The sequence below is a fragment of the Triticum urartu genome, chromosome 4 (assembly GCF_003073215.2).
Source record: "Triticum urartu cultivar G1812 chromosome 4, Tu2.1, whole genome shotgun sequence".
NCBI classification, from domain to species: domain Eukaryota; kingdom Viridiplantae; phylum Streptophyta; class Magnoliopsida; order Poales; family Poaceae; genus Triticum; species Triticum urartu.
The window spans coordinates 375,974,750-375,985,401 of NC_053025.1; the positions used below are offsets into that span (position 1 = coordinate 375,974,750).

At 47.0% G+C, this 10,652-nt stretch overlaps 1 long non-coding RNA gene across 1 annotated transcript; it reads left to right on the plus strand.

The window, feature by feature from the left end:
* Positions 1 to 772: 772 nt before the first annotated feature.
* Positions 773 to 2,141, plus strand: LOC125553860. The gene is made up of 2 exons (XR_007304238.1): positions 773 to 1,413; positions 1,480 to 2,141. It is a non-coding gene; the product is annotated as an uncharacterized LOC125553860 (long non-coding RNA).
* The last annotated feature ends 8,511 nt before the right edge of the window (positions 2,142 to 10,652 follow it).

The window sequence follows — 10,652 nt, forward strand, 5'->3', positions numbered from 1 at the left end:
ATGAATGGGTACCTGTACAGAGAAAGTGCCACTAGTGTGGCTCAATGATGTATTTCTCTAGAGGAAGGTCGATTGATCCTAGAAGAGATTCACCCAGGAACATGTGCTCATCATGTGACGCCCCAAGACCGATGCTCCAGATGCCTTCCATGGATTCCGAGATTCGTCGTGTGATTTGTTTTGTTGTTGCATTCATCTCTACATGTTGATTTGCATCATGTGGTCATGCCATCATATCATTATTTTTTTTGCAACTCAACTAAACAAATCATATGGCTCTTCAATCCATTTAAATCGAGGGAAATTCACATGGTGAAATTCTCTTTAAAACATATCCTCCCAATATATAGCGAGCTATAATAAATATTCCGTTAATTTTCAAATTCACCCATAAACACTTGCAAATAATTTCGTGCCTTTTTCGGATTCAAGTTTGGTCTCCAAACTTTGTCCTCATATTCTATTTTCGCTTTCTGGAGCTCCACCAAAAATCTAAACATTTTTGGACGCTCCTAAACCTTGTCCTAGTTCAAACCATTTGAAATAAATTCAAATGGGCTGGAATTTAAGTTTGCAATCGTGCCAACTTCTATTTTCCCGGACCAAGCGCATTTTTACGAATCCAAAAAAATTATCCGCATGTCCAACTTCTTCCCCAACATCTCCTTTCTTCTTCTTTTCTTCTTTGTTATTTTCTTTTTTTAGTAAATAATAGAGAGAGGAGGGAGCCCAGCCCAGCTGCACCTCCCAGCAGTGCAGCTGGCCACTTGGACCTCCACCCAAGCCGGCCCATTAGCCTAGCCCGCACCCACCAGCTCTAACCCTAGCCGCCAGGAGCCCGATCCCCTCTCTCTCGATCTCACCTTCTCCCTCGGGCTGCCACCCCCAGAGACCACACGCCCGCGCCCAATCTCCTCACCCCTCCATGCCTTTGCTTCGCCCCCTCCTCTGCTCCCTTAGCCATGGCGCTTCGGCGCCCTTGTCTCGCCCGCACCGGCGACCAGCAGCAGGTCGCTCCTCTGCGCCACCCCTCCTCTACCAGGGCCTCCCTCCTTCTGCCCCGCCACTCATCCTGCTTCTCCTCGTCGCCACCAACCCGCCTCGACCACGCCGCCGGCAGCAGCAGCAGCTGCTGCACCATCTCGCTGACGCCGCGCCCGGACCTTCCCGCGCGCCTCCCTCTGCAGCACCAGGCCGCGACCGCGCCGCCTCCTCGCCAAGTCCCTGTCGCCCGAGCACTGAAGGAGAGGAGCTCCTCGAGCACCTGCGCCCGCATCCATCGTCCCCGGCACCCAGCAGGAGCCTCGCGTCGCTCGTCCCCTTCGTTTTGATCGGAGCTCGCCGGAGCCCCAACAACGGTCGCCTTGCACCCGCAAGCACCACCACCTCCAGCGCGCCTCGAGCCTCCTCCTGGTAGCCTCCACCTTGGATCCAGCCTCGACGACCCATCCCTGACCTCCTCGTTTGACTCCTTTCCAGATCCGGAGGTCCTTGTCGTGCCCCTGCCTCACTGCGTTCAGCGCCGGAGTTCCTCTACCGACGCCTTCGATCCATCACCTCGCAAAGGAGAGGATCAGCAGTACAAGCCGCATCGAGCCACGGCAAAAACCTGCTGCGTTGACCAAGGCCCTGCTCAAGCCATCAAGATCGGCAAGGCTGACTACACGGAACGCCAAGTACCACGACGACCATCGACATGTACCCCTACACCGCACCGAAACACCGAGTTCCTCTCCGAACATGTGTACGACTACCATGGTCGACGACTCATACACCACAACCATTTCCGAAGAAACGTGTTACGGAACCGTCAAGTTCGACTATCAATCATGTACGACTATGCGGGATTCCTCGGACGCCAAGTTCAATGATGCGTCAAGTTCCTCGCCGTGACCCCGAACATCTACGGAAACTTGTGCGGCTATGAACGTGAACGACTACCGTTGCCTCGAAAATGTTGGATCCGTCAAGTACCTCTCCGAAAACGAACGTGTACCACTACTTCTACTACCGTTGCGAGAACGACTACTTCCACTGTGACCCGTCAACGACTACTTCCCTCGACGTTTTTGAACCGCCTTGAAATGCATGCTTCGGAGGTATACCGCTGAGACGATCACTGTAGACAGATGCTTGTTGTATGATGTGCTCGTGTTTGCACCGTGCCTGACTTGTTTCATGCATGTTCCTTGTTTTCGGTGTCACCAACATGTGGGAACCCGGTATCCGGAGTCACGCCACCATCCTTGCATGACACGCTCCCGTTACACCTTCTTTTGCACCGGCATCTCAATCGAGTTACCGAAATTGGAATGTTGCCATGGCACAATTTTCGTTGTCATTGCCATGGCACCCCTTTCGTTTCCGCCACGATGACAAATGCTTCATAACATCCTCATGTCAACATTTTCAAAAGTTTCATAAAACTTGTACATATCATCCGCATCATGATAATAACATTTAAAATGTTTAAGATTGTTGTTTGCATTAAATTGCTTTATGCACATGAGGATTTACCGGAATTGTTGTTTGTTATTTCCGGCCTCATTTAAATTGCCCAAAATGTGTAGTGTACTTATGCCTCACTGTAACGCCCCGAGACCGATGTGCCAGGTGTCTTCCAGTTATTCGCTGTTGTTGCCTTGTTATGTGTTGGCGTGTCATGCATTGCATACCATGTCATCATGTGCATTTCATTTGCATACATGTTCGTCTCATGCATCCGAGCATTTTCCCCGTTGTCCATTTTGCATTCTGGCGCTCCTATGTCACCCGGTGTCCCTTTCTACCTCTTTTCGTGTGCGAGTGTTAAACGTTTTCGGATTGGACCGAGACTTGTCATGTGGCCTTGGTTTGCTACCGGTAGACCGCCTGTCAAGTTCCGTGCCATTTGGACTTCGTTTGATACTCCAACGGTTAACCGAGGGACCGAAAAGGCCTCGTGTGTGTTGCAGCCCAACACCCTTCCAAAGTGGCCCAAAACCCACCTAAACCTCCTCCATCATCTCGATCGTTCGATCACGATCGCGTGTAAAAAACCGCACCTCATTTGGACTCTTCTAGCTCCCTCTACCTATAAATATGTGGTCTTCCCCGAAAAATCCCGCAGTCCAAACCCTAGCCCCGCTCATCTCGCGCCGCCGGACATGTCCATCCAGTCGCCGGACATGTCCACCCCGCTGCCACGTCGCTCTGGCCAATCCGGAGGCGACACGTCACCGCCGCCACCGCCCTCACCCAATCGGCGAGCGCCACCTCAGCCGGCCGCCTCCATCTCCACCGAGCGGCCTGTGGGGCCCAGATCCGGCCCGCGCGGGCCCGGTCGCCGCCGCTGCCGCCCGCAGGCATGTGCCCGCACCCGCCGCCTCGCCTCTCGCCGGCGCGCCCCTCTGCCGCCGCGCCATTGCAGCTCCGCCCCAGCGCCGCTCCTCGCCACCGGCCGCTGCCGCCAGGGAGCCGCCACCTCGCCGCCGCTGACGACGACCTCCGCCGGCGCCTCTGCTCACCGGAGCGCGTGCCACCACCGCTCTTGCCGCGGATCCGGTCGGGCCGGACCGGATCCGGCCGTCCCCGAGCTCTTTTGAGGATGATCAGTAAGGATGTTTTGTTAACATTGTGGTTCTCTATCCATCCATGTATTTGTTTGCATTTATGGAGCACCCTAACTTGAGTCAATCGAGCTCTACTTTTGCTATAAAATTATCCTGGTAGATTGTTGACATGTTTAGCGATTTTGCCGAGAATGTTGCTATTGGTCCGTGCATGCTATGATGTTGTTCTTGCCATGTATAGCTCCTATGCCATGTCTTCTTGATGAGTGTATGCTTAGTTTGTCATGCCATGCTATGTAGTGAGTGCTTCGAGCTCGTAAACATGCCTACTCATTAACTGTTTTGCATGCTCCAGTTTTTCACTAAGTCTGAATCTTTTTATGTTTTTGCTATGTTCACATGCTTGCAATTGTATTTTATGATCCCTTTTGGCTCAAGGTCACTAATGGACTTTTGTTAAGTGCTTTGAGTACCTTCATGACATGCCTTGCTTTGCCATGTTAAGTTCCTGTAGCATGTAGTTTTCATGCTCTAAAGTGTGCTTCCTGATGATAAATTCCAGACTTGTGTTAATTTCACTAAGTCTGTAACCTGTTATCATTTGCTCTTTTGCCATGCTTGTTTGAACCTATTAATGGATGAATGTGCCGTAGCTCCGTGTTCATCTTTTGTCAAGCATCAAGAGTGGATCCCTTCCATGTATTTTGTTGTTATGTTGGAGTGCTGTAGCATATTTATCTTGATGCATTTAGATGGTTACTTGCTGTTTATCGCAAACCGGTGCCATATTCGTTTTGCTTGCCATTTCCAAACCGTGCATCCGATTCCGGCGATCTTTATATCGATTTCAACCGAAATCACCTCACCTTTCCAGTGGCACTCTTGGATTTCCATGTTGATGCCAGGTTCAATCATTCCGTTGCAAGTCATGCATATGCACTGCATACCGCATCCCGCATATCATACCATGTTCGTGTGTTGGTTGTTTACTATGTTGTGTGCTTCTTTCCGGTGTTGCTTCTTGGGGTTTGTTCCGATAACGTCGTGTTTGTGAGGTCCTGTTCGACTACGCCCGTTTGTCTTCTGCATGGACTCGCTCTTCTTCCTTGCGAGATTTCAGGCAAGATGACCATACCCTCGAAATCACTTCTATCTTTGCTTGCTAGTTGCTCGCTCCTTTGCTATGCCGATGCTGCGATACCTACCACTTGCTTATCATGCCTCCCATATTGTTAAGCCAAACCTCTAACCCACCTTATCCTAGCAAACCGTTGTTTGGCTATGTTACCGCTTTGCTCAGCCCCTCTTATAGCATTGTTAGTTGCAGGTGAAGATTGAAGTTTGTTCCTTGTTGGAACATGGAGATGTTGTTCCTTGTTGGAACATGTTTACTTGTTGGGATATCAGAATACCTCTTATCTAATTAATGCATCTATACACTAGAAGAAAACAGGGCTTTGGTCCAGGGCAGTTTTCACATTAGTCCCGGTTCAGTCAAGAACCGGGACTAATGTGAGCATTTATCCCGGTTCGTGCGGCTAAGGCATTAGTCCCGGTTCATCTGGGCCCTTTAGTCCCGGTTCGTGCCACGAACCAAGACTAAAGGGTGCGATGCCCATTAGTCCCGGTTGGTGGCACCAACCGGGACTAAAGGTTAGACCTTTAGTACCGGTTGGTGCCACCAACCAGTACTAATGGGTTTTGAGGCATTAGTACTGGTTCATGGCACGAACCGGTACTAAAGGTCCCATTTTAAAACTCTCCCCCCCCCGTGGACCACCGTTTCAGTTTTGGAAAAAACAAAATAAAATGATGGAAATGTCAAAAAAATAAAATAAAATAAGTTTCCCATGTGATATGTGGTCTACTTGTTGGGAAAATTTACAAATATGAATTTCGTCTTTATTTGCAAAATCTCTCTGGAATTTGTAAAATGGGCATAACTTTGGCATACGAACTCGGATTAAAAAGTTTTTTATATGAAAAATCATCTACTCGAAAAGTTACATCCGAATTTAACCAGGGGAACCCCGTTAAACATTTTCAAAATCCTCAAAAAACTAACAGAAAAAAAGTTACGGGGCTTTTAAGATCTAGAGTGGAAAAAAATTACTAGTCAAATCTGGTCAAACAATGGTCAGACTAATTATTCCAGAATATTAGTGTTACTAAATAATTATTTCAGTTATTTTGAATTTTGGTCAAATCTGGTCAAACTATGGTCAAACTAATTATTCAAGAAATATTAGTGTTACTAAATAATTATTGTTTTTTAAAACAATAGTTTCAAACTCAAACAGTGAAATGTGTCACTTCATGAAGGTTAATAGGATTGACATCTTACTATTGTCAGGAAAACAACAAGTGCAGACTTGGAAACCAGAGAGAATAGAACCCGGAAGTTAAGCGTGCTCAGGCTGGGGGAGTGGGAGGATGGGTGACCGTTTGGGAAGTTAGATGATTTGGAATGATGAGGGGTGATTAGAGGATAAATTGAGCAGTGATAAGGGGTGGTGATTACACACTAGAGGTTAAAATAATTCGAAAATTTGAAAATAAAAAAAATTCAAAAAAATCATAAAATTTCCTTTAGTCCCGGTTGGTGTTACCAACCGGGACTAAAGGTGGAGCTCCACGTGGCCGCGCCCATTAGTCCCGGTTCGTGTAAGAACCGGGACTAAAGGGGAGAGGCATTAGTACCGACCCTTTAGTCCCGGTTCGAAAACCGGGACTAAAGGGCCTTACCAACCGGGACAAAAGCCCCTTTTTCTACTAGTGATATACTTGGTAAAGGGTGGAAGGCTCGGCCTTATACCTGGTGTTTTGTTCCACTCTTGCCGCCCTAGTTTCTGTCGTATCAGTGTTATGTTCCCGGATTTTGCGTTCCTTACGCGGTTGGGTTATAATGGGAACCCCTTAACAGTTCGCCTTGAATAAAACTCCTCCAGCAAGGCCCAACATTGGTTTTACCATTCGCCACCTAGCCTTTTCTTTCCCTTGGGTTCTGCAGACTCAAGGGTCATCTTTATTTTAACCCCCCGGGCCAGTGCTTCTCTAAGTGTTGGTCCAACTGAGCGATGTCTGGAGTTACCAGGGGCAACTCTGGGCTGGCCCACCCGACGTCTTGCTCATCTGGTGTGCCCTGAGAACGAGATATGTGCAGCTCCTATCGGGATTTGTCAGCACATCTGGGTGGCTTTGTTGGTCTTGTTTTACCATTGTCGAAATGTCTTGTAACCGGGATTCCGAGTCTGATCGGGTCTTCCCGCTAGAAGGAATATCCTTCGTTGACCGTGAGAGCTTGTGATGGGCTAAGTTGGGACACCCCTGCAGGGATTTGAACTTTCGAAAGCCGTGCCCGTGGTTATGGGCAGATGAGAATTTGTTAATGTCTGGTTGTAGAAAACCTGAAGTTGATATTAATTAAAATACATCAACCGCGTGTGTAACCGTGATGGTCTCTTCTTGGCGGAGTCCGGGAAGTGAACACGGTGTTGGAGTTATGCTTGACGTAGGTTGTTTTCTAGCATCACTTCTTGATCATAGTTGTTCGACCGTGCTTTGTCTTCTCTTCTCGCTCTCATTTGCGTTTGTTAGCCACCATATATGCTAGTCGCTTGCTGCAGCTCCACCTCATACCTTTTACCCTTCCTATAAGCTAAAATAGTCTTGATCGCGAGGGTGTGAGATTGCTGAGTCCCCGTGACTCTCAGATACTTCCAAAACCAGCTTGTAGGTGCCGATGTTACCGAGCAGGTGACGCAATCAAGCTCAAGGAGGAGCTCGATGAAGATCTTGTCCTTTGTGTTGTTTCGTTCTAGTTGATCAGTAGTGGAGCCCAGTCAGGACGATCGGGGATCTGTGTAGCTTTTGGGGTAGTCTTCTTTTATTTTGGTTCTGTAGTCGGACCTTGATTGTATCTGGATGATGTAATGCTTTATTCATGTATTTGTGTGAAGTGGCGATTGTAAGCCAACTATGTATGTTTTCCCCTTTACTTATTTACATGGGTCGTGTGAAGATTACCTCACTTGCGACATTGCTTTCAATGCGGTTATGCCTCTAAGTCGTGCTTCGACACGTGGGAGATATAGCCGCATCGAGGGCGTTACACTCACCCCTTGCCATGATTAATAACATTTAATATTGTTGAGTACATAAACGGGAGTTAACTTAATAATTAAATGTGGTGTTTCTCCAATATGCAACTCGTTGCATATTGAGCTCCACTTAACTTGTAGTATTCTTTGCTGCACTTTGCCATGCCATGCCTCATTAAACCGGACATGCATCATACTTGGTTGTGCATCATGCCATGTTTATGTGATGGTTGTTTACCATGTTGTTTGATTCTTTCCGGTTTTGCTCCTTCTCGTTAGTTTCAGTTACGTTGCGATTGTGAGGATCCGTTCGACTACGCCTGTTCGTCTTCTTCATGGATTCGATCTTCTTCGTAGCGGGATTTCAGGCAAGATGACCATCACCTTGGATCTCACTACTATCCTTGCTATGCTAGTTGTCTCGATGCTATCACTATGTCATGCTACCTACCACTTGTTTATCAAGCCTCCCAAATTTCCAGGATAGCCTCTAACCTTTTTCACCCTTCCTAGCAAACCATTGTTCGGCTATGTTACCGCTTTTCTCAGCCCTCTTATGGCATTGTTAGTTGCAGGTGCAGTTGCAGGTTGTTCCATGTTGGGACATGGATATTTTTGGAATATCAAAATATCTCTTATTTTATTAATGCATCTATGTACTTGGTAAAGGGTGGAAGGCTCGGCCTTATGCCTGGTGTTTTGTACCACTCTTACCTCCCTAGTTTCCATCATACTGGTGTTATGGTCCTTGATTTTGCGTCCATGATGACGGGTATGGGACCCTCTTGACGTTTCGCTTTGAATAAAACTCTTCCAGCAAGGCCCAACATTTTTTAACCATTATCCTAATAACAACTAAAACTTGCATAGGGACATGCCGGCCCCCGTGGAGTTTTAATCAACCCCCGGGCCGGTGCTCCTCTGAGTGTTGGTCCAAACCGGGCGATGTCCGGCGCCCCATGGGCAACCAGGGTCTCAGCGAACCCGACGTCTGTCCCATCTGGTGTGCCCTGAGAACGAGATACGTGCGGCTTCTATCAGGATTTGTCGGCATATCGGTAGGTCTTGCTGGTTTTGTTTTACCATTTTCGAAATGTCTTGTGCGCCGGGTTTCCGAGTCTGATCGGGTGTCCTGCGGTAGAGGATTGTCTCCACTGATCATGAGCTTGTCATGGGCTAAGTTGGGACACCCCTGCAGGGTTTAAACTTTTGAGAGTCGGGCCCGCGGTTATGTGGCTGATGGGAATTTGTTAATATCCAGTTGTAGTGGAATTGAACTAAACTTAATTAAGATACACCGACCGCATGTGTAACTGTGACTGTCTCTTTTCGGGTGCGTTCGAGAAGAGAACATGGTTGGGTTATGTTTGGACGTAAGTAGTTCAGGATCACTTCTTGATCATTACTAGTTTGCGACCATTTGCGTAGTTTCTCATCTTACTCTTGTACTCGTAAATTAGCGACCATACTTTTCTTAGTCGCTGCTGCAACCTCACCACTTTACCCCTTCCTTACCCATTAAGCTTTGCTAGTCTGGATACCCATGGTAATGGGATTGCCGAGTCCTCGTGGCTCATAGTTTACTACAACAACAGTTGCAGGTACAGGTAATGTGATGGTCTGACAATAGTGTGATGCTTGCTTGTTTGGAGTTCTCCTTCTTCGATCAAGGGATAGGTTACGGGTCGGGGGAGCCTGGGATTAGCAGGGTGGATGTCGTTCTTCTTTTTTGTTTGATTTCACCCGTAGTCGGATCGTGCTCTTATGTATGATGGTTGATATGTATTGATGTATTGTTGTATATATGCTGTAACTTGTGGCGAGTGTAAGCCTTTATCTTGTATTATCATCTATTCAATACATGGTATGGTGTAATGATATCCACCTTGCTATGCGCTCGAAATGTGGTTTTGCCCCAATCATGAATTCATCATGTGATTGGGATAGAATTGCATCTTGGGTGCTACAAGTTGGTATCATAGCCTTATCGACCTTAGGAGCCCCCTTGATTGATTGAACCGTTGCCATTGTTGAGTCTGGAAGAAAAATGTTTTGAGTCTTAGTTATATCGAAGAGTAGGAATTCTTTTTACTCCTCAGCCCCTTCGTCGCTCTGGTGAGGACTCCTGACGTAGATGTTTTGACTTCATTCTCCTCTTTTTCACTTAATTTTTTTAGGATCATAAGGGTATCTTGGGATCGTTTCGATATTCTTTTGACGAGAACATTGTTCTTGGTGCCTCCTAACATTTAGGGGTTGTGGCAGTGTCCCGGGGAGTTGAGCTCCGAGGTGTTGTCGTCACAATTTTATCGTTGCAGTTTTGGAATACCTGAGTTCGCCGACATCGAAAATCTCTTTTATGCAGTTAGTGGTGAGATAACCTCGACGCCACCCAGTACTGTGGGGGGAGTTCGGGAGTATTGCCACAGCTCGTATAATGGATTCTTTTCAAAGGTTGAGGTACACGATTTCCGGAGTTTTCTTGGTTATGTGGTGACAGATGGATACAGTTGGAGCATAGGGCTTGTTAATTGTGTGATATATGTTGTGCCTCCCTGTATCCCCAACACCAGATTGCATAACCAGAAAGTTTCAGGAGTTAATAGGTGGGAATTCAAGTAGCTCCTAGAATATCTTTCCGACAGATGCATGATATGGGATTGGGTAAATCTCTATCTTATGTATTTGTTCCGGCTTATTCCGCAAGCCAAATCCTTTGTTTTTGTTTTGGTTTGTGGTATTTGAGTTGCTTCAATGTCAAGTGTTGATTTCATACCTTCCCTGAGCGGTGTTCTCATTTTTCTATGTGGATGCTAATCCTTCTTTCTTATCGAGATTGTCATGCCAATTCTTTTCTAACCGGTGTGCTTCTCTTCAAGTTAATCATATCCTTCCAATATTTGCTAGATCAATTATCAGTTCTTTGCAATGGTGTTCCTTTCATATGTCCCAAGTTGTCTTTGTTTTCACTCCCTCCCACCCTTTTTCTTCAAGGACTCGG